The 20,857-nt window shown below is 36.8% G+C and overlaps 1 protein-coding gene across 24 annotated transcripts in view; it reads right to left on the reverse strand.

Annotated features, from left to right (window-relative positions):
* The window catches only part of ADGRL2 (adhesion G protein-coupled receptor L2), a 492,078-nt gene that overhangs the window by 162,129 nt on the left and 309,092 nt on the right, over positions 1-20,857 (reverse strand). The gene's annotated exons all lie outside the window — the stretch shown is intronic.

Consider the following 20,857-nt stretch of genomic DNA (forward strand, 5'->3'; position numbering starts at 1 on the left):
AAGATAAGAGAATGGACTTGCAGATGAGTGGGGTTTAAACACAAAAAACCTCACCAGACACATTATTCTACACAACACTGATACAAAACAGATCCCAGTACAGAAAGAGATACAGCCCAACAATAAAACTTTCAAAGAGAAGCTCAGCGGGACCCCTTCCCATCACAGCTTCCTTACCCTCCACAGGAGATAGGAATGCCAGTTTTTCTATTATGCATAGTTCTGCCTTCTCAGACAAAAAGCTAAAACAGCAACATTGTCATCAAAATAACAATTTTGCTGAGGAAGCTCATGCTTCTTTGACCAGTGGGTTTCAGAGAACTTCTAACCACAATGAAAAACCTTTCAAACAAGGGGGCGAAACCACATGTGTTGCAAGCACATTGTTAATATTGCCACTTCAAATCACATGTACATTAGCCCAGGTCAGAGACGGTATTGCACATGATCACACTGGGTTTAGCAACTGACTGAACTCCTTAATTCTACTCGAGAAACCAACCTTACCTGAACTTTTCCTGAATACCATGTAAAACGAAAGGCTTTAAAAAGATACATTTGATTTTTTTTTTAATGATAGTGGAAAACAGTTATCGGACTGGAAGGTCTGACCAGCCATGTTCACTCTTCAGTCAGTGCCTTCATTCTTGCAACAACCATTGGAATAACAGATTACTTCCTCTTTCATAGATCAGCCTATGAGCTAGATCAGTCTCCAACAGACAGCTGTTTGAGATATTAAAGATATCAATGTGAATGCACAGTTGAATTTCCAGTATGAGTGTGGGCTCTATGAGCTAGAGGAGTGTGCAACTCAGAACATGGTAATAATGAACCTCCAAAAAATGCTGCACAGACATAGATCAAAAGAGACAAGTTCTGTAACCCATTACCCCCGGCCCTATAGTCAGACAGACCAAAATTTTCAAATTTGGGTGCCTGAGGTTACACTTAAAATAAGTACCCTGACTTTCCAAAGTTCCACAGATCATGTATCCTATGTTATCTTTCTTGCCTGTGCATAGCAAACTGAGGTTGGAAGCAACAAAATCACTTAAGCCAACGAAAGGACAACTGCCCGCACACCCCATGACTCTGGATAGTCCTTGGTAGTTCATTTCAACCCATTCACACTTCTTTTAAAAAAAAGCCCCAGAGCTGCAAATGAATGACATTTTATAAAGTTGTTATCGAACAGCCTTGAGATCAGTTGGGACCAAAGCTGCTATACAAAATGCATCAATGATCATGATAGTGCCCTAGTGGAGATACACTGTGGAAGTTTCAGTTCAATAGCCACGTGGGAGTCTATAAATTGGTGTACACTTAGGAGTTGAAAAATCTATTCATCCAGTCACCAATGACAAGTGGGAAAGCTCTCCTTGGCAAGGATGCCCAAATCATTGATTTCTAGAGAATTTACACTTCCCTTTTAAAAAAGTTTATAACCCTCATGGTCACAAATACACTGAGTCTGAAGACAGACAGCTGTAATGCCTCTGATGTTGCTCACTGCTTTGACAAGCAGCAGCAGGGTGAAATTAACAATCACTTCATTTGTTTCAGAGCTGCTATACACAGTCCTGTGGGCAGCAATGAATCCATCAGTGGAATACTGCTGCTGCTTGTCCACAAGACTCAAACCTTACATTGGCTGTGAGTGCAGGAAGACACAATACCAATGCAGTCTGACAAGAGTTTAATAATTTAGAGTAGCCAAGTATGCTGCTTCACAGTGGACATGGTTTTAATGGCGATGCCACTTCACTGTTGGATTTTTTGCCCTCACATACCTCTTACAGAATGCAAAGATCTTACACTCTCATATACAGGGAAATGAAAGAGAACTGCCATTCTAAGCTTTCAACAAAAGAGGCTCTTTTCCTGCAATTTGCAAATACAGCCAACAAGTGCTCTTCAAGCAAAGGGGCAGAGTGATGCATACCACACATGTATTTTCACGAAGAGCAGAACAAACACAGAGTAGCTCTTCCTGGCCCAAGCCCAAGCGCCTAGAGGTGAAAGATTCATCTCCAATTAATCTGAAATAGTCATATTTTATCTCTTAAGTTTTTCATCCTGGTCTGAGAGGGCTTTGCATACTGAAAAATCTAAAATCCACATATGATACTGCATGCAGCTGAAAGTAAGATTGCTAAGGAGTTCCAGCTCAGGAGAAAAGCAGGTATTGACACTAAATTATCAAAAATTTGGAATTCTCCCACAGAAAAAGCCTAAGGAGAATTTAGATTAATTCTTCACCCGTCACACCCAAAGGGCTAAATCACTGAACTATTTCACAGACACTACAGACTGCTCAGTATGATTTGAGCAAGCAATTAGAATAATTTGAGAGTATGGATGAGGCACAATAATGGCTACACATGAAATTAAGTCAGCCTTTTGATTGCTCTCAGTCCATCCAGAGGATTTTGATTTCCTGAGATTTAGTTTTAAATGGGCTTTTTTTATTTCCATAACTTAATGCTGTATGGGCTACTTAGTTGCATGCATAAATCTTGAAATTTTGAAAAGTTTTTTTCCACCTCAAAGTAGATAGTGGCAAAGCTGTGCTTTGTCATTCTTCACCTCAATGCCTTCTTGTTTGTGAGAAAAAAGGAAGGAAATAATTAGAGCACCGTTAGAGACTGATGACCACTTTCCAGGAAATAGCTGCCCAGATAGGAAAACCAATGGCAGAGGGAAGGAGTAAAGGCTTCAAACCTTCTAAATGGACTTATTTTAGGTGTTCTAACACCAAGCAATAGTTTCTAAAGGGGCTTGAGAATGTTCCTGGGACACTACAAAAACAGCAACTACCACCCAGGTGAAGTAACAACGTTTGTGACAACCAGAAATAGTGGGTGTACAACATTTATACCGTTCTACTCTACTGGGAAATAAAACTTGGCTCACTTTGTTGTACTGAAGGCAAAGTATGTCTAAAGAAACTAATTAGCCTTCATCAGACTGTTTATCACTAAGATGTGATTTCAAAAGGCCAGAAGAAAATTCAAATACAGTTCGAAAACTGACCTCAAGCGATTTTGTTTTTGTTTTTTTAACCAAATTAATAACAACTCTCCATTAAGCAAATTGTTATGAAACCCTAAACAGTAACTAATTCTATTAAAATAAAAGGACATTACAATACTGAATCAACTATTCAGCAGCACAATAAAACTAATCCTGTAAAAAGTTACCCCAAAGATGAGCTGGAGCCAAAGGACACTTGTAGGGATAAACGTTGCTGTCAGTCTCGTCTTTCTGACCACGTAAACGCCAAAGATGTGGAGACAATGGAATCTCACAACAACAACAAAATCCAAAAAACAAACAAACAGGACCAGGAAAAGCCATATTAAGTTACCTCTTTGCAAACAGAAAAGTAGATCATAGCAAGTGGCTATCCTGTGCAAATAACTTGTTTCCTCTCAGATCTTAATAGGCCTAAGCTATCTGTGATCCAGAGAGAATGTTTGAGAGTGGAGAAGAGAGATGATCCCCAGAGTAAAAACTGCGTAAGAGTGCAACAAAAGCTGTCCAGAAAACTTCAGCTGTAATTTAAATCCCTACCTCTGGGCCATATTGTAGTTTCTCACAGTAAAACCTGCACTGGAAACCGAGACGTTTACCTTGTGGCATTTCCTTTGTATATTTCCTGTTGAAGGAGGGAAAAAACAGGAGAAGTTGGTATTCAGACTTGTGCAGTGCTAAGGGATGCACAGATCTCTGCTCCCAGCCCTACATATCCTAAAACAGAGGTAGTCCATTATTTTTTGTCTAGGTCCAAATTTCTTGGTCAAGGTCCAGACTGTGGAGAAAATAATAATAATAATAAAAAAAACCAACCGAACAATAATGGTATGTAAATAAAAAGATTTTGGGGTCCATTCAAAAGTGTCTGCTGGTCCAGATTTGGCCCACAATCTGCCTATGGACTACCCCCATCCTAAAATCTCTGCCCTGCTCCCCGACTCCTCTGCACTGATGAAACCTCTAATCCTAGCTGCAAATCTCTTACAGAACATGTGCTACCATTGGCTTCCTCTGCTCCTCTCCCCACTCCCCACTGCTCAGGAGCACCTCAGAAACAGAAAATGCTGCTCCAACTATCAGTTCTCCTTGAAATAGGTACTGTCTGGAGATAAGCAGCTCTGTGAAAGGAGTTTCTCCCGCTTAGACATACCCGCAAATTCTGCAGAGCCCAAGCCCCAAGGGTTCTGAGAGGTCCAAAACAACATGCATGTCAAGCAAAGAGCTGTCTCTCTCCCCCCTTAAGTAACATTTTGTCCTATTCTATCAGGCCCTACCACAAATGAAAATGGAGACGAGCTCTGGAGTTGTGTTGAGGTAAGCCTGGTTGTTTCTTTTGCTGAAAAGCTTTCAAGATACCTACAAATACATTAATATTACTACTTTGAATTTATACATACCCCTGTCATCTTAGGACCTCAAAATGCTTCTGCAAACTTCAATTAAGCCTCAACATCCCCAAGGTAGATAAGCGTACCCACTTTATCAATGGGTAACCTGAGGCTCAGAGAAACAAGGTGAATTACACAAGATCACACACTGCGCCAGTGGCTGAGCAACAAGCAGAACTCTAGAGCAGTGGTTCTCCACCTTTCCAGACTATTGTACTCCTTTCAGAAGTCAGAGTTGTCTTGCATACCCCAAGTTTCACCTCACTTAAAAACTCAGGCTTAGGCTTCAGCCCCCCATTGCGGGTCTCAGGTTTCGTCTTTCTGCCCTGGGCCCCAGCAAGTCTAATGCTGGCCCTGGCAACCCCATTAAAACAAACTTGTCCACAGTTTGAGAACCACCGATATAGCATACAGAACAGTAACAAGTCATTATCTGCATGAAATTGTAGTTTGTGCTGACTTCGCTAGTGCTTTTTATGTAACCTGTTGTAAAGCTAAGCAAACCTCTAGATGAGTTGATGTACCCCCTGGAAGACTTCTGTGTACCCCCAGGGGTCCGGATTCCCTGGTTGAGAACCACTGCCCTAGAGGTTCTTGTTATAAGCACTAGGTACACTATCCTGCCCTCCATCTCACTATCACCCACCTTTTGTAATCTTATCTATGAAATTTTTTTAAAGTAAATTTTAAAAATTCAGATTTCATAGAGTTTAAGGCCAGAAAGGACCAGGAGATTGTCTAGTCTGATTTCTTGCATATCACAGGCTGTTAAATTTCATTCAAACTCCTACACAGAGTCCAATTAGTTTAGTTAGACTAAAGCATTTCAGTCCTCAGAAGACTAAAATACATCTTAAAAAGGGTAGGGAGGCAAGGATGTGTGGAGACACATTTACAGACTACTTGGTCTCCACAGAAAGCCTGTGTCTATGAGCTTTCCAGTCATGAGGTTTCCCAGTTTTAGAAAAATGACCATTAATGATGCTATAAGACTACCATGTAAAAAGTCAACTAATACACCACTACTACTAAAACCTTCTTCCAAGCTCCACAATGAAATATCAGAATGTGCCTTGGCATTGTTTATTGTCCAACAGCCCTTTTGCTTGCAACATAAGAGACAGTTGCAGTCTTTCAGCAAGTAACATATTTACGTTTATTAGATGCACCAAATATTCAAGACATGCCTAACCTGTCAGCAAGGTTATTTAAAGGGGTGGGGGGACATAACTTGCTTTAATAGTTTTACATTAATGCTACACAACTGGGAAGCCATATCATGTCTCTTAAATTGCAAGATCTTGTAAAAAAAAAAAATAGAGACACAAGCAATACATAACTCTGTTTAGCTAGCATAATTTTAACTACTATGGTAAGTGGTCAGTCTGCAATCCACTTCCAATTAAACAGGTTGCTTATTGCAGAAGAAATGGAAAGGCTAAACCAGCTCTATTTAAAATTGGTCAATAAAGACTAATATTCCATTAAAAATATTGCAATCCTAAAGACCTATCCCTGGGGTCTTATCTTTGGTTCTGTATGCAACAATCCCCATTAATTAACACCTTGAACATTGGGTTTCTAACACAAAACATTTCTGTCTCAGCAGTACAGAAGGAATGCAGTATCAGGGAAGGGAATAGCACAGTAAGAACAAGACGTGACCAAGGTCACCCAGCCTTACAATAAAAAAGTCATTTCTATGCACTCAGCTGCCTTGTACTCTGAAGTGATACATCAATGCTTTAGCAAAGCCTGAAACAGTATGGGATAAATATACATGTACCCTGAATCTAAACTGAAGCAGAGATCACAAAGATCAGTCACTCTGTTAATCAGAGCAGTGGAAGTTTACTCACAAAGGAGGAGCTACCTGTATGAGAAGCAACACTAAACAAATTATTTAATAGTATGACAACAATTTATCCCATAAAAAGGCAGCAACTCAGTGGTCTGCCTCAATAATTCACAAGGAAAATAAATGGGATTCAATTAAAAAGGGCAAAGATGTTCATTTCTCTTTATAACTCCAATTTGGCTCAGGTCTATTCTTGTGTTTTCACCAGGTATTGTATATATATGTATATTCTACATGGAGTGCCTCTCCTGACAGGCTCATTCAGACCCTTCTTGTTAACACAGGATACAGCATGGACACTCTGGGGAGTTTTCATTCAATAAACCAGGAAAGTAAATCCTTGCTAGTGCTAATCAGAAAGGCTTTTTTTGGCTCCAGGCACTCTGATTTTGCCAAGTTTTAATTTTTCTCTTTTGCCTTCACTAGATCCTCAGAATCACTGAATTATTCCTCCATTTCATTTCAGTTAACATTGCATCACTGACTGAGACTACTTGAACTCGAACAGTTAAACTGAAGTCTTTTCATATTTTCGGCCTCAGTGTATCACTGACTCTTTCTGGTGCCCTAATGATAAATCCCCAGTACATGAAAACTGGGGGAGGGGAAGAGATTCTGTAAGTCAATTACAACTGTTATCAGCTGTAATATCCTAGTGTCACGCTGAGCATGTTAAATATGCTGATCGCTTTGGACACCAGAGGCACAGTCTGAGGCTGTTTGACGTTCTCTTCATAAATAGTCCTAAGCTGTTGAAAATGCAAAACAAATAGCTCTCATTTTCTTATAGGATATATTTTTATGAACATCAAAAATAAACAAGGGAATAATGAACAGCTATAAAAACACTCATAGAACCATATGACAAACCAAAAGAAACAATCTTACAGCAAAAGAAAATTCAGAGGCTTTTCAAATTTCTCACAGATGAGAAATCCACAAAATAATCCTTTATTTTAAAAAGATGTATCTCTCCTTTTAGATGAGAAACCACTGGTCTAATATCATACATACACTGTAGTCTTGTAAGACAGTAAAATGTTTGTTGATAGTCTTGACAGGGCTTTGCAAAGGCCCATTTTTCTGAAAGATGTTATGTCACTTGATTTAATTCCTTTTTTCAACTACTATTTTTCACAGCAGAGAATTTGTTTGAAGTGGAGGTAGACAAACAAAATGGAACTGGGATCAGACATGCCTATACCTCTGGAATGGATGTCACATGATGCTTTGTGTAGCTGACTGCAAAGCTTTTAACATACTTGATACGCTTTATGACCTTTCCTCACTTGGCATAAGAGCAGAGAAAAGTTAGTATGACAAAGAGGAGAGGTTCAGACATGCCTTTTACAGCTGACACATTGAAATAAATAATGTCATTAGCGTAGGACACATCTACCTGAGAAAACACAACCAAGTCCAGGAACCTAGTTACAACTCAATAGAAGCTTAAAGAGTGGACAAGAACTCATCACCTTTTAAACACATTCCATAACTGGGCTAAATAAAGCCTTGAGGTCCTGACACTACAAATTGCAACTCTGTTGTAACTGGGTAAGGGGACAATCATTCTGCAACCTAATCCTACACTGTAAGCATGAACAGACCTTTACAGATCTAGGTTTGGTAACACTGCTCATGCTGGAAACACACTGTTTTCACACACTCTTTTTTAGGTTATTTGCACATGGAAAATAACCTACTAAATATATGGGAGAATCAGGATAGCATCCATTTCAGCAGCTTTCTGAAGGATACAGTTACATCTTAATTTGGCACTTTTCCATACATTATGCTGAAAGTAAATTTCTATACAATGTATATATGATACTGTTCACAGTTTTGAGGACAGGTCTATGGGGATGAAAAAAATCACCTTTGGTATTTTCTTAAATCAGACCAAATCAGGTACAAAAATAAGTGGAAAAAATTAGCTGGTTTTTAAAAAAGCTAGCAAAAATATATTATAAAAATACACATACTGCACTGGATGTAATCAGTGGCATAGCTTGATGGTTACAAAAATAATATGGTTTGAACGTTAACATCTGTGAGATCATGGCCTAATCACTGTGCAGTGAAATATGAAACAAAATCAATGGTGACACATAAGATGTAATGCCGATTATGTTTGGCTCACTGCACTGAATCCTTGATTCATAAATCACTGTTACTAGCCATTCAGTGAATCAATATTCAGATTCCCTCTTGGTCTATCCATATGACCACTAAATGAAATAATAATGACCCAAGATCTGTCATATATTAGGTCACCAATATTTCCAACAGGGATTTCTTGGGAACAGTGAGGCAATCTAGGATAAAATATATTTGATGCGCTTACAAATAAATGTGAAAAAGCTGGAACTATATATAAAGAGAAAGACTTATGTGAGGGAGAGATCCCTATTTTTAACATCTGACCTTTCATTATAACGTCAGATATTAATATTTAACATAGCACTGTAATAATCCACTTTATTAAAGACTATTTTTATAAACAAACTTCACCACATACTTTTTTATTTCAAATATACCCCTCCCATTTTTTGTTTGTTTTAAAAGCATCATTAATATTACTTTGATCAGAAATCCTTGTTTCCTTACCATGGTTCCGATAGCCAAATGCTTCAAAGGACCAAAGAATAGTCCCATTAAAAACCAACAACAACAAAATAAAATAAACTTCTAGAGTGCTTTCAATGAAGCCTTATTCCCCAAACACTTTACAAACCATTTAATTACATAAAAGTAGTGCAACACCCCTCTGCAGACAAATATGAATGCTACTTGTGCACTCTCCAGCATTCCACATACAATCCTGAGTCATGGTGCTATTAAAATCTCTAATGGTAATAATATCTAAGAGAGCGAGAGATAAAAAAGGAAACAGTGAGGACAAAATGCTTAGCCCTTTAAAAAAACATTTAAAAAAATACATAGCATACAACCTTTAAACTACGATCAAAACAAGAATGATATTCCACAGTGGAGACCTGGCTTGTATGAACGGGACTGCATGGTACCTAGATAACTCTTCAGAAGACCCCTCTATGAAAATCAGCAACAGAAAAAGCAGTTCCTCCTGTCAATCACTGACAGAAAGTGAATCCTCCAGACATGCTAATTTACACAGTGGGGGAGCTGCACAGTGGAAGGCTTAAAACCTACAAATAATTAAAGTTAAAAAAAATACCTCTTATCTCTCCTTCCTCCTTCACAGTCAATTTCCTTCCTTGCCTTCCTAGTTTATGAAGAGAATCTTCCAATACTGACAGAATGTTAATGCTCCAAAGCCAGGAAATGACACAGTTAAAGCTGGACATGCAGCCTTAACTCTGTCCATTGTATGTATGAATTACTATATAGTCCTTAATTATATAACATACTATTTCTCATATAATTGTCATGCATATCTCTTGTGACATATACAATAAGTTTTGCAGGACTCTGTGCAATACACACCTAACTTGGGGCCTGATTCTGCAATGAGATGAATGTAGGTGGATCCCTGTGTCCATTTAGAGACCCATGTACTTCAGTGGGGCTCCGTGTAGATGCATGGGTTATCCATGCACATCTCATTAAGGATTGGGGCTAAAAATTTTCTTTACAACTGAAGTATTAATGTATATCGTGACCTCTCTTAGCTGTGCACTGAAAGGGGACTTACTTCAGTGCTGCATGCATCTTCTACTGGCTCTCTGCATGAGTAACTTTCACCCTGTATGAGCTTAGTGTGATTTTCAATGGGTCAAAACTTAGTCAAATCAAAAAGCTACTGTGCCTTCCCCAGCATCCCATACGTTCTATTCCTGGGAACACTCAAAAGGCATTTCTCCTCAGTGAAGGCTATTTTCATGTCTAATTTCAACTTTCTGCTCCCAGACATTTCAAGGGAGAGCTGAGAACTACTTAAAGAGCTACTTAGAGATGGCAGAACTATTTTATTTTATTAAAGTTACCTTTGGGAAAAGACCAAGGCTGGAAAATATAATGTACAAATTCTGAGAAGTTATAAGCAACTAAACACTGGGTTTTGAATAGAAACCTTAACTAAAGCTGTTGCAAACTTAAGATGTAGCTTAATTTCAATTTACACTTTTCTTTTCTCTTATCCCTTACATGTTATCTTCTCTCTCTCTTCCCTCTGGCAGTGGATACTAATACCAAATATTCAGAAAAGATTTAAGGGCTCCATCTGAGCTGTGAAGGAGGTAAGTTAATATAATGCCCCTAACTGTCAAATAGTTGGAAGTCCAACTACAGCCACATGGCACACGATGCACATTTAAAACAAATTTACAGGAGAGGAAGGGCAGAATGGAAAATAATCTTACATATTGAAATCACTATATGTCTAGACTCATTTTCTAAAACACTTTTAAAAAAAATCTACCCTGAATCAGATTTGAACTCTTACAATATTAATTTCCATCTTCCCACACCAGACAAAACTCAGGATATACCCTGGGTTCAGTTTATTTTTTTCTTCTAAAAAATTGACACATCTATTAGGAAAGTAACTCCTTATGTTCTCTAGTTTCCTCAACTTATACCTGACTCAAAGCAAGGGTCTGTGTCATTTATATATTTATAATTCATATTTAAATTATTTTTATTTCTGACAATCATGCCAGGACATGACTTCCCATGAAGTGGAAACATTTTTATTCCTTCTACTCAAGTACAATTCAGACTTCCCAAGTAGACAGAGTTTAAACTTCAAGGCCTGGAGTTGTGCGACACGTAATATGTTACCATTTTAAATTACACGCTGTCGACTTTTTAATATCTTATTTGTGAATACTTAATGGTCACTACTTCATTTGCCACTAATAGAAATTACTTTTTTAAACAATTAACTACACACTCAATTTGCCAGCTGCAGTTCATGTGTGCACCACATGAGAACAAATGAAGTCTGCATTTGTCTATCCACCTTATTTCTAAGTGAAAAGTGTGGAGAAGGTTACAAAATTTTAATAAGAGCATTATATTACGGCAGCAATAATCTTGGTGTTTTACTGGAAGTGAAGTGGATTACTGTAAATGAAATTTTAAAATGTCCTTTCCATTTTACAGATAACACAAAATGACTCTTTTCATGTCTCCAGTGATAAGGATACATTTGCCACACATTTAAATAGTGCCTTCACCCTATCCACCCCTGTTCATGAATTAATAATTCAGTGACATTAATACAAGAAGATAAATGATAAAGAGATTACAGCATAAGGGCCAACAGTACATACATACTTCTTTTAGAACAGCTAATACCTCTCTGCCAATTACAGTTAGAACTTTTTAACAGTTTTCAATGGCATTTTTAGACTCTAAGTAGCAGCTTATGCACACACTGTTTCACACAACTGAAGCTTAATAAATCTCCTACTGGTACCAAACAATCATTCTAGGGGATTAAAGTGCAACATCTGCTAACATTAAAAAGCACTTTATATAGCAAAATATATAAAAGCAGTCTCTATTGAACTGTCAATCTTCTGAAAAAGCATCTAGATATATAAACTGGTTTGGCATAAATTATACCTTTATTGTTCAATTGGTAACTTTAGCTTCTGACAACGAGGTGTATTACTACGTAGTGGCTACAAAAGAATAAAAGTATTTACTGTCTGGAATTATTTTACTGTAGAGCAGTTTTCAAAAGCTTGAAAAAAGAAACATGCCAAATCATTTTATATATGTGTGTGTGTGTGTGCGTGCACACAAAATATTTCAGATAAGAATCTTGTAAGAACCCATGCTCTAAGTAGTTTTTCAGTAGTGAAGGAAGTTACCAATCCATTTCCAAATGTCAGTTTCTCTACCAAAATTTGTTGTGGTTCTGATCGACTTATTTTCTTAATTTTTATAAAATAATTTATTTTCACAGTACCCTCTTCTTTGGGTAGATGTGTATGCATGGGTTTAAAACAATTAAAATTCTGAAGATTACATTTTTAATTAGGAATTTTAAAATATATTTTAAGGAAGAATTTGGTAAATCTTAATGCTTCTGGAGTGAGAGAGACACTTAACATTGGTTTGAGCCAAGAACACAATAGGCCAACACTACACACACTTCTCTGCACAGTACTGCCGAGACAACTCAACCCCTGAGATTTCAGTTTTGGACATCTAAATAATAAGCTGCCAATCACACTGTACCATGGTTTTGTAGTGTGGACAAAACGGGATGAGATCAACAAATTTAGTTTGTGTCTTTTAACCAAAATCAAATTTGCACCTAGGTCTCCAGACATGAGAGCCCAGCGCCATGGTCCAACATGCCAGTCAGGCACCTATAAAAAGGAAACATTTGATGTACTCTTTCTTTTTTAATTGGCAATGAAATCCCTTCAGGTTTTCACATTATTTTTCATTGATTGATCTGGTTGGCTTAATTTTAGCATTTCTGTCCAAGCTATGCATTGTTTTGAAAATGAGTATGATAGTATTTTCCTGTGAGAGGTGGAATTTTACATGGTGCATTTTAAAGAGATGAAAAAACTCCAGGTAACAAGGTCAAAAAAGGTTCCAACATGAGACAACTGATGCACAGGTCAGAACCTGTTACCTGCACCAGGCTTTGAAGTACCCATAACTAGGGCCAAGGGAAACAAGCTGTTTGAAAAAATAAGCTTTAAGGCACTGAGCCGGTAGATTTAGCATATATTTTTTTAAAACTGATGGTTTCTTTTGGCTGAAAACTACTCCCACAGCTCCCATATATACTTCAAAGGCAGGAGTCACCATTGCTTGAGATGGGATAGAACAGGGATCGACAATCTTTGGCACGCGGCCCGTCAGGGTAAGCCCGCTGGCAGGCCAGGCTGGTTTGTTTACCTGCCACATCCGCAGGTTCGGCCGATCACAGCTCCCACTGGCCGCGGTTCGCCGTTCCAGGCCAATGGGGGCTGCTGGAAGTGGCGCGGGCCAAGGGATATGCTGGCCTCATGCCAAGCGTTGCCAATCCGTGGGATAGAGAGATTAGGACCCTGACTATCCTAGGGTCTCCAAAGATATGTTTTTGAAAATCAGTTTGACTTAAATGAATACAATCATTTTTAAATAAAAATTATGAATAATTAAGTCACTACTCACATACGCTCCCAAAATATGTGATAATGTAAATATATATATACTCTATTTTTTTTCAAATGGAATAAAACGTGACAAACTACGCTGGGAGATATTGGCACATCTCAGATGCTGGAGTCACTTGACTTTTGCCTTATGCCTCAAACTGTATCAGTGTGTTGATCTCTTTCATTGCATACATTCCTCTCGTTGTGGGCTAGGCTTGCTTATTATTAAAGATTTACTGTAGTTGCAGTAGCCCCGTGGTTATTTTCAAATACAGATCATAACCTTCCACAGTTGCTCAGATTAGCATTTGCAATTTAATCAACTTTAATACAGGAATCAAACAATGCTGACAATAATCTAAGCAGCTCTTTTGCACAAAGACATCTGAATATTAAATATGAAATGTAACAGGTTTTAATAATTAGAGTTTTTAAATGGTGTGATATATAAGTCTTCCTTAATTTGGTAAGATGGAATTCTCACATAACACTCATCAAACTACGCACAAAAAGACGTTATGGCATTTCACTAAATTAAAATCCTGAATCCCCACAGCAAGAATGTACAATTTTAGATATTATTAATACTTTAAATCAAACTGTATTATTCAGTTTCATATAATGCAATTTATGGTAGTCTTCTGCTGTGGTAGCAAAGAGCACAATGACATCTTAATCAGATTTTAACATTCGTTGTAAAGTGAAGGCACTTTCAACAGAAAACAATAGGTCAAGTCAGAAAGTAAGACTGCTTTACCAAAAGACTCTGTTCTTTGAAATACAACAAATATTTTTAGCAAATACAGTTTTAAGCATTTACTCACCTCACATTCAGGATGAAAGAGCAGCTGACAGAACAATCTAAAACTAGATTTAGGGAAGGCTGTTTCTGCCCTGCTAGAAAATGAATATGAGGTTGACAAAGAGAAGAATTCGTCATTTAGCAATTTTAAAACTCCACATCTAATCTAGACCACTGGATTTTCAGTTTCCCCAAATGTATCACTCTGTACAGAATCGTTTGCCCCATCTCAAATACCACCACATTATATAACAGTAAAGGCCATCACAGTGTTCTGGGCACCTTTGTGATAAATTAAAAATCAGGAAAAAAAGTAAGCATCAATAAGTAGACTCACCCCCAACTCTAATAATTACTCTCCAGAAATCAATTAGAAGAATACTGTACAGGAGGGGGAAAAAAGCAATTGGAGCATGAAGTGCTGAAACAAGGCATGCTCCCTCTGCTCCTCTGAAGTGGAGCGGTAGTGGGAAAGCCCTTGGGTAACCCGTAAAAGGAAAGGAAGCAGATGGAACTGGGATGACCCGGAGAAGAGAGGCAGCAGAATGAGCAGGACTCTACCAAGAGGTCTGTGCAAATGGAATGAAGGAAATAGAAGGAGTGAAGAAGCTGTCCAGGAGTCTGTGCAAAATAAAGAAGCAAGAGAGGGAGCAAGAGAAGACTGACAACTGAAGGATGAAATACAACAGGGAACAGAGAAAATGCTGAAGAGTACAGGGAAAGGCTGGGTGCAGATGGCAGAAAAGCTTACTGGTCTAAATTACGTCAAGTGTAATTTGTTTTGTTTAGAGTGGACAGTCAGCATTTACCAATAGTTGACATACTATTTTACACAGACACACACACACACACACACACACAATACTTTATTTGGAAGCAATTACTAATAATTTTATGTTCTGCAAGTTAACATGTTCTATACATTACTGATAATTTTACAATGATAAAAGAATATATAAAAAGTTCACCATACAGTATCAACATGCCTGCTACAGATTCGGGACAAATTTTGTTTCAGAATCAAATCAGAAGTACAAGAGACCATGACTGCAGTAAACGCCTAGTTTATTTGTAGTGCATTATTGGGGTCAGCTTGGGGGGGGGTTCAATTTTTTGTTTTTTAAAAGGATAGGGGAAAGAGCTTTCAAAGTCTATTCTTCCATTAAACAAGACGACTAATGACTCACTGATAATGAACCTAGCTTTCTTATATGTCAGCTTTTACTACACCACTTTGCATGATATTGCCATGTGTCAACATGCTCTCTAGAAGAGCCTATGTTCTATTTTAATGATATATTCAGTCAAGAGGTGAATTGATGCATTTTGACTTAAAACAACAATATTCAATATTTTCTAAAAAATGAAATATTCTACATGAAATTAATATTGCATACATTCAAGTACAGATTACAACAAACATAGCATAAATGTTCCATAGTCAGTACACCACAATGACCTCTGTGGTACAGTAAGAGACCAAAAATAACACTGTGAAAGTGCAATCCTGAACAATACCTTTCAGCTTTCTCACACTATGATCACTTACTACCTAAAGGAAGTATGTATATGGGTCTCATCCACTGGGGCTGAGAACCAGGAGACCTGGGTTTTGATCCTGTTCCTGACTCTGGCACTGAGTTGCTGGGTGATCCTGGACAAGTCTCTTACCCTCTGTATGCTGCAGTTTTGTCACCTATAAATCTATGATAATATTATTTACCCATCTTTGCAAATGCTTTCAGATTTTCAAATTAAAAAGTGAATACAAATGTTTGTGTGTATGTGTACATTTATAAACACAGAGAGATATAAATATTTAAAAGCCAATCATTCAATAGTAAGAACTCATGTAATATCCTTCAAGTTGCCTGTGTTTCCATTTTGTTTGTTTTCTTTGAAAATATTTATCTTAACCATAATATCAAATCAAGGAACAAAAAACATATTCCTAAACAAGTCAGCTAAACTGATCCTTTCAGCTAAGTAAATACACTGGTAAACATTTCATTCAATTCTAAGAATTTGTCTTGCAATGATCATAGTTCTGGCAACAGAGTATTTATTCCCTTCAACATGTAACCAGCCATGTACCTTAATTACTTTAATGTTCAGACAACATCAATTTCCTAAGGCCTGGGCTTTGCATAAAGTTTATTTGCCACATATTTTGCAGCTTGAGCTCTATTAAGTAAGCCACAATTATGAACATTTTATCATTTTTTTCTAGTTGCACTGAGATGTAGCTCATTAAAATGGGGTACTACGTACTTCTGTAGGGGAAGAAAAGTAACAATGTCCTTCTACTGAGGACCAAGGCATCAATAATTCAAGTTGATTGGGAAACACTATTCAACAAGATTATTAATTTTTAAGAATGAAGTATAAGTAGCAAACATTGCAAAACAATTGAAATTTGACAAGAACCTTCAAGAAAGTTTACAAATATGAAGATTTTAAATAACAAAACTGTATTTAGTTGTTGATTTCCTCACTAAAAACGTAACCTCCAAAAACTACTCCATATTGGCCCAATTCCATACTGGTATAATCAAGGGCTATTAGCCTAGCCTGCGGATCAGCCAGTTGTCCCAGAGCAGGTTGCTCACTGGAGTAATGACTGTTAATCACACTGCCCTGGGTGGCCTAGGGCTTGTTTACTCAAACCTCCTGTCTGATTATTAAGAAAACTGGTTGAGAGAGAGACTGCCAGGGCTAAATCCACCCAAGCAAGTTGCCTTGTGTACCCAAAGTTCTTCTCCCCTTACCCCAGAACAAAAATGCTCTTTTGCTGTGTCTTCTGATATGGATCTGAAGTCAGGGAGTTTTATGTACAGTACTTGTAAGCGTACATGCAGGAACACTGCAGCTGAAGGCCTGGCAGCCTGTCCTGCCTGGCTCTGTGGTATGGGATTTTGTTTAAATTTACATGTTTTGGGTTTTATAGTTTTAACTCTTATAATCTGCAGGTTTCCTTTTCAGTAGTTGGTGATTATTTTAACTAAATGCTGAGTATTTTAAACCTCATCAGTTACAACAATAAACACAACAGAAAAAAAAGGTAGAAGTTACACAAAATCTTTTCACTACCAGCCCTCAGTCTGGGGTTGGTGACTGGTGTAAATGCACTGTTATCAAGGGATCGTGCACATCTCCCTGTGCCTAGAGAGGCCATCTTTCACAACTTTCCTGAGTCGGCATCTAGCCCATTTGCAGTCCTGTATAGGGAGTTTGGTCAAGGATTATTGCAGTCTGGAGGTGGCAAACCACAATTTTTCATTAAGTGCAGGATAAAGCCCAATACCTTCATGTTTATATGTCCCAATATGATTTTCATAATGAATTCAGTTTACATGCGGCCACTAGAACGTTCCCTACTTAATACGGCATTTCTACCATCAAAATCTACATTGTGCCAAATTACTTTTCCTCATTCCCACAAACTACATTTTAGTGGTATAAGGAGTCAAAAAAGGAAAGGGTAAAAAACTGAAGATCACCATTTATAATCTGTATCTGAATTTTAACACTTTATTGCCTTTGCGCAGATTGAAATCAACTATAAAGGCTAACATACTCTTTAATTTATACCCTAAGGGTTCTATGCTTAAAAGGAAAGAGCATGTAGAGAAATAGAGTGTTTCTCAACCTGTCTGTTCTTTGAAATGTCTTCATTAAAATGGAGATTTTGACTTTTTGACTGTGAATAACAGAAAAAGGACAAACTTTAGTTCCAAATGTCTTTAGCTGGAGATAATTCATTCTCAGAGTCTAGTGTTCCTTCTCATAATGATCTTATCTTTCACCAAGTAACTATCCACTTTATGAAATTTTGGGGGGGGACTGGTAGGCGGGATTACCTTCATTTCTTGATCATTAACTAAGGTAGTACTTATTACACCTTTGTTTTATTATAACGCAACTGAAAGAATCTAGATGTCAATTTAAATTTGCAAATAGAAGTAATCTTATTCCTCCAGACCTATGAATGTCAGATAGTATTTATATACTATTTAATATATTAATACATATTTAAATATTGGACAGTATCAATGGAGAGTTCTAAACCATAAACCCATAGCAGAAAAAGTGTGTTTGCTATAAGGGAAACACTTCTATGTGTCAGTGCGTAGAATGAAATGTCACAACCTATTTTACAAGTCTCCCACAGTAAAATAACTCGTTCAAGGGTCTAACAAACATACCTCAAAGAGCGTATATTTTTGGGGTAAGCAGGAAAGACCTCTTTTCCCCTTGTATGAGTCACAATCAAGCTCCAAAGTCACAGGACTTATCAGCAGAATGATTCCAGTGTTTCTGAAAGCAGCAAATAATATCACCCACATGGACAGCACCTGAACAGGTTTTCTCCAAGTAACCACCCCACAACCAGTTTCTTTGCTTACTTTTACACTAATATTTCTCAAACATGAAAAAGTTGTGGAAACTAGAATATACAAAATAATTAGAGCTGGAGGTGTGGCATCTAGAAATATGTTTTTTTTTTTATCAAGTAAAGCATTAGCAAAAAACAGGAACTGTGAATTTTCAAAACAAATAAAAAGAATTTTAATTATAAACAGTTAAATAACTATAAATCATTGGAATGGGTTTTAAGAAGCTGTTATAAAAATCAAATTGGTACTACACTGAAGTTAATTCATGAATTAACATTTGATTTGGAGAAATTAAAGAAAATGGCATTAATTTTTACATACATTTAATCAAATGTGTACTCAAAATATCTTCTGGTAAATTTCATGTAACATTTTAATTTATTTCTGACTTGACTTACTGACTTTTATTTAGGTTTCAGAGTAGCAGCCGTGTTAGTCTGTATTCACAATAAGAAAAGGAGTACTTGTGGCACCTTAGAGACTAACAAATTTATTTGAGCATAAGCTTTTGTGAGCTACAGCTCACTTCATCAGATGTATTTTCCACTGAATGCATCCGATGAAGTGAGCTGTAGCTCACGAAAGCTTATGCTCAAATAAATTTAAGGTGCCACAAGTACTCCTTTTCTTTTGACTTTTATTTACTTTACTAGCATGTTAAATTTTTTCTCCAATCAACAATTATTTGCAAAATAGAAAATATATCAAACAAAAATACATGCAGTACTTTCAGATGCAGGTACAATTTTTCTATTTTCCTTAACATGTCCAGTGAGGTGAATGCTATGAGAACAAAAATTATATTGCATCTTGACAAACAAGCAGAAGCAAAACTAATGGAAGCCAGACAGTAAACATTAAGAAACGATATTTTAAAAAAACCACACAAAGTTACAGTTGACCATTAATCAAATAACATATAATAAATAGGATGATCTTCCTGTAAGTCACAGCATTCTATACATATTATAAGCCACCATATAATTTACAAACATCTGACAGTACTTTGCTTATATGGTTATCGGTATATCAGAAACAGTATAATGTTGGAAAAGATGTTGCTAACAATATAATATCTTAATGTGTAGAGGAAATATTTGAATTCTCTGTAGATGACAGTTAAAAATGAAGAATTTCATTCACAGGTGTATTTCAAAGGCTCATTGTTTTGCTTTATCCTATGTTGTGCATTTCTCACCCATAAGCCAAAAGCTGCTGTTCACTTACATTCCATATGCTAAGTACAACTTTTAATAATCACAACAGATCTGCTCTTCAAAAGAGTCAGCAAAAAACACCACAATAAACTAAAACTAAATCGCCTTTCTACATATGAATGTTTTCTATTCCATAGGCAGTTAACTATTACCTTCTAAAGTAGCTTCATTTTTAATACACGGTACTAGTAAAATGATAACAGCACAGACTTGTGTTTTGATTTATTGTCTTGTGAAACAGAAAAATACTCATTTTAAAAAGACATTCAGTACAGAATTTGTGCAAAAAGGCAAACAAAATAAAATAAAAACCCAAATCTGTGATGTAAAGGTAATCTTTTCTATTCCACATTTATTTATAAACATTTTGAAAATGTGTAAGTAAAAATGTACAGATGTAGCAGTTAATTAAATACTATTGCATATATATATATATATGCTATAATTTGTCTTCTTAAGCCATCTAAAAATTTGCATTTACTGAAACACATATGTAGACAATGAATGGACTAATAAACTGTTAAACTATTGCTTCCTAATCCTTCTATTATAATATGACAAAAATGTATAAACTCAATTTTTAAAATGAGGTTTTCCATGCTGGCCAACATCCCGGCTTTTAATTCACTCTATTTACCTTTTATGATGGATTTTAGGTTTCTTTCTACTATTTTTACTCTTCATTTTATTCTGAGTGTTGGCTGTATTCTTAGTTAATGCATACAGGCCGAGTGCATTCCCCAAGTATATAAGCACGGCTCTTTCTGTTAAATCGATGGGAGCCCCACACACATCAAGGGTAGAATTTGTCCCTTTGATTTTTTAATTTTTAGACAAAAGTTGCAATCCCATTCCAAAGTCCAACATGGACAAAACGTAACAACAGTCCACGTACCTACTGATGTTTTTCTAAAACAAAATGTGTTATTCTTAGCTCACCGTTCTTGTTCTACCTAAAAGATCCAAAATGACAAAGCTCCTCAATGCTCCACTCTAATTATGCATATAAAAGATAAATGAATTACTGACTACAATCCACCAGTAACCAACAAAGTAACTAAAAAT

The sequence above is a fragment of the Caretta caretta genome, chromosome 8, assembly GCF_965140235.1.
Source record: "Caretta caretta isolate rCarCar2 chromosome 8, rCarCar1.hap1, whole genome shotgun sequence".
Classification (NCBI taxonomy): domain Eukaryota; kingdom Metazoa; phylum Chordata; order Testudines; family Cheloniidae; genus Caretta; species Caretta caretta.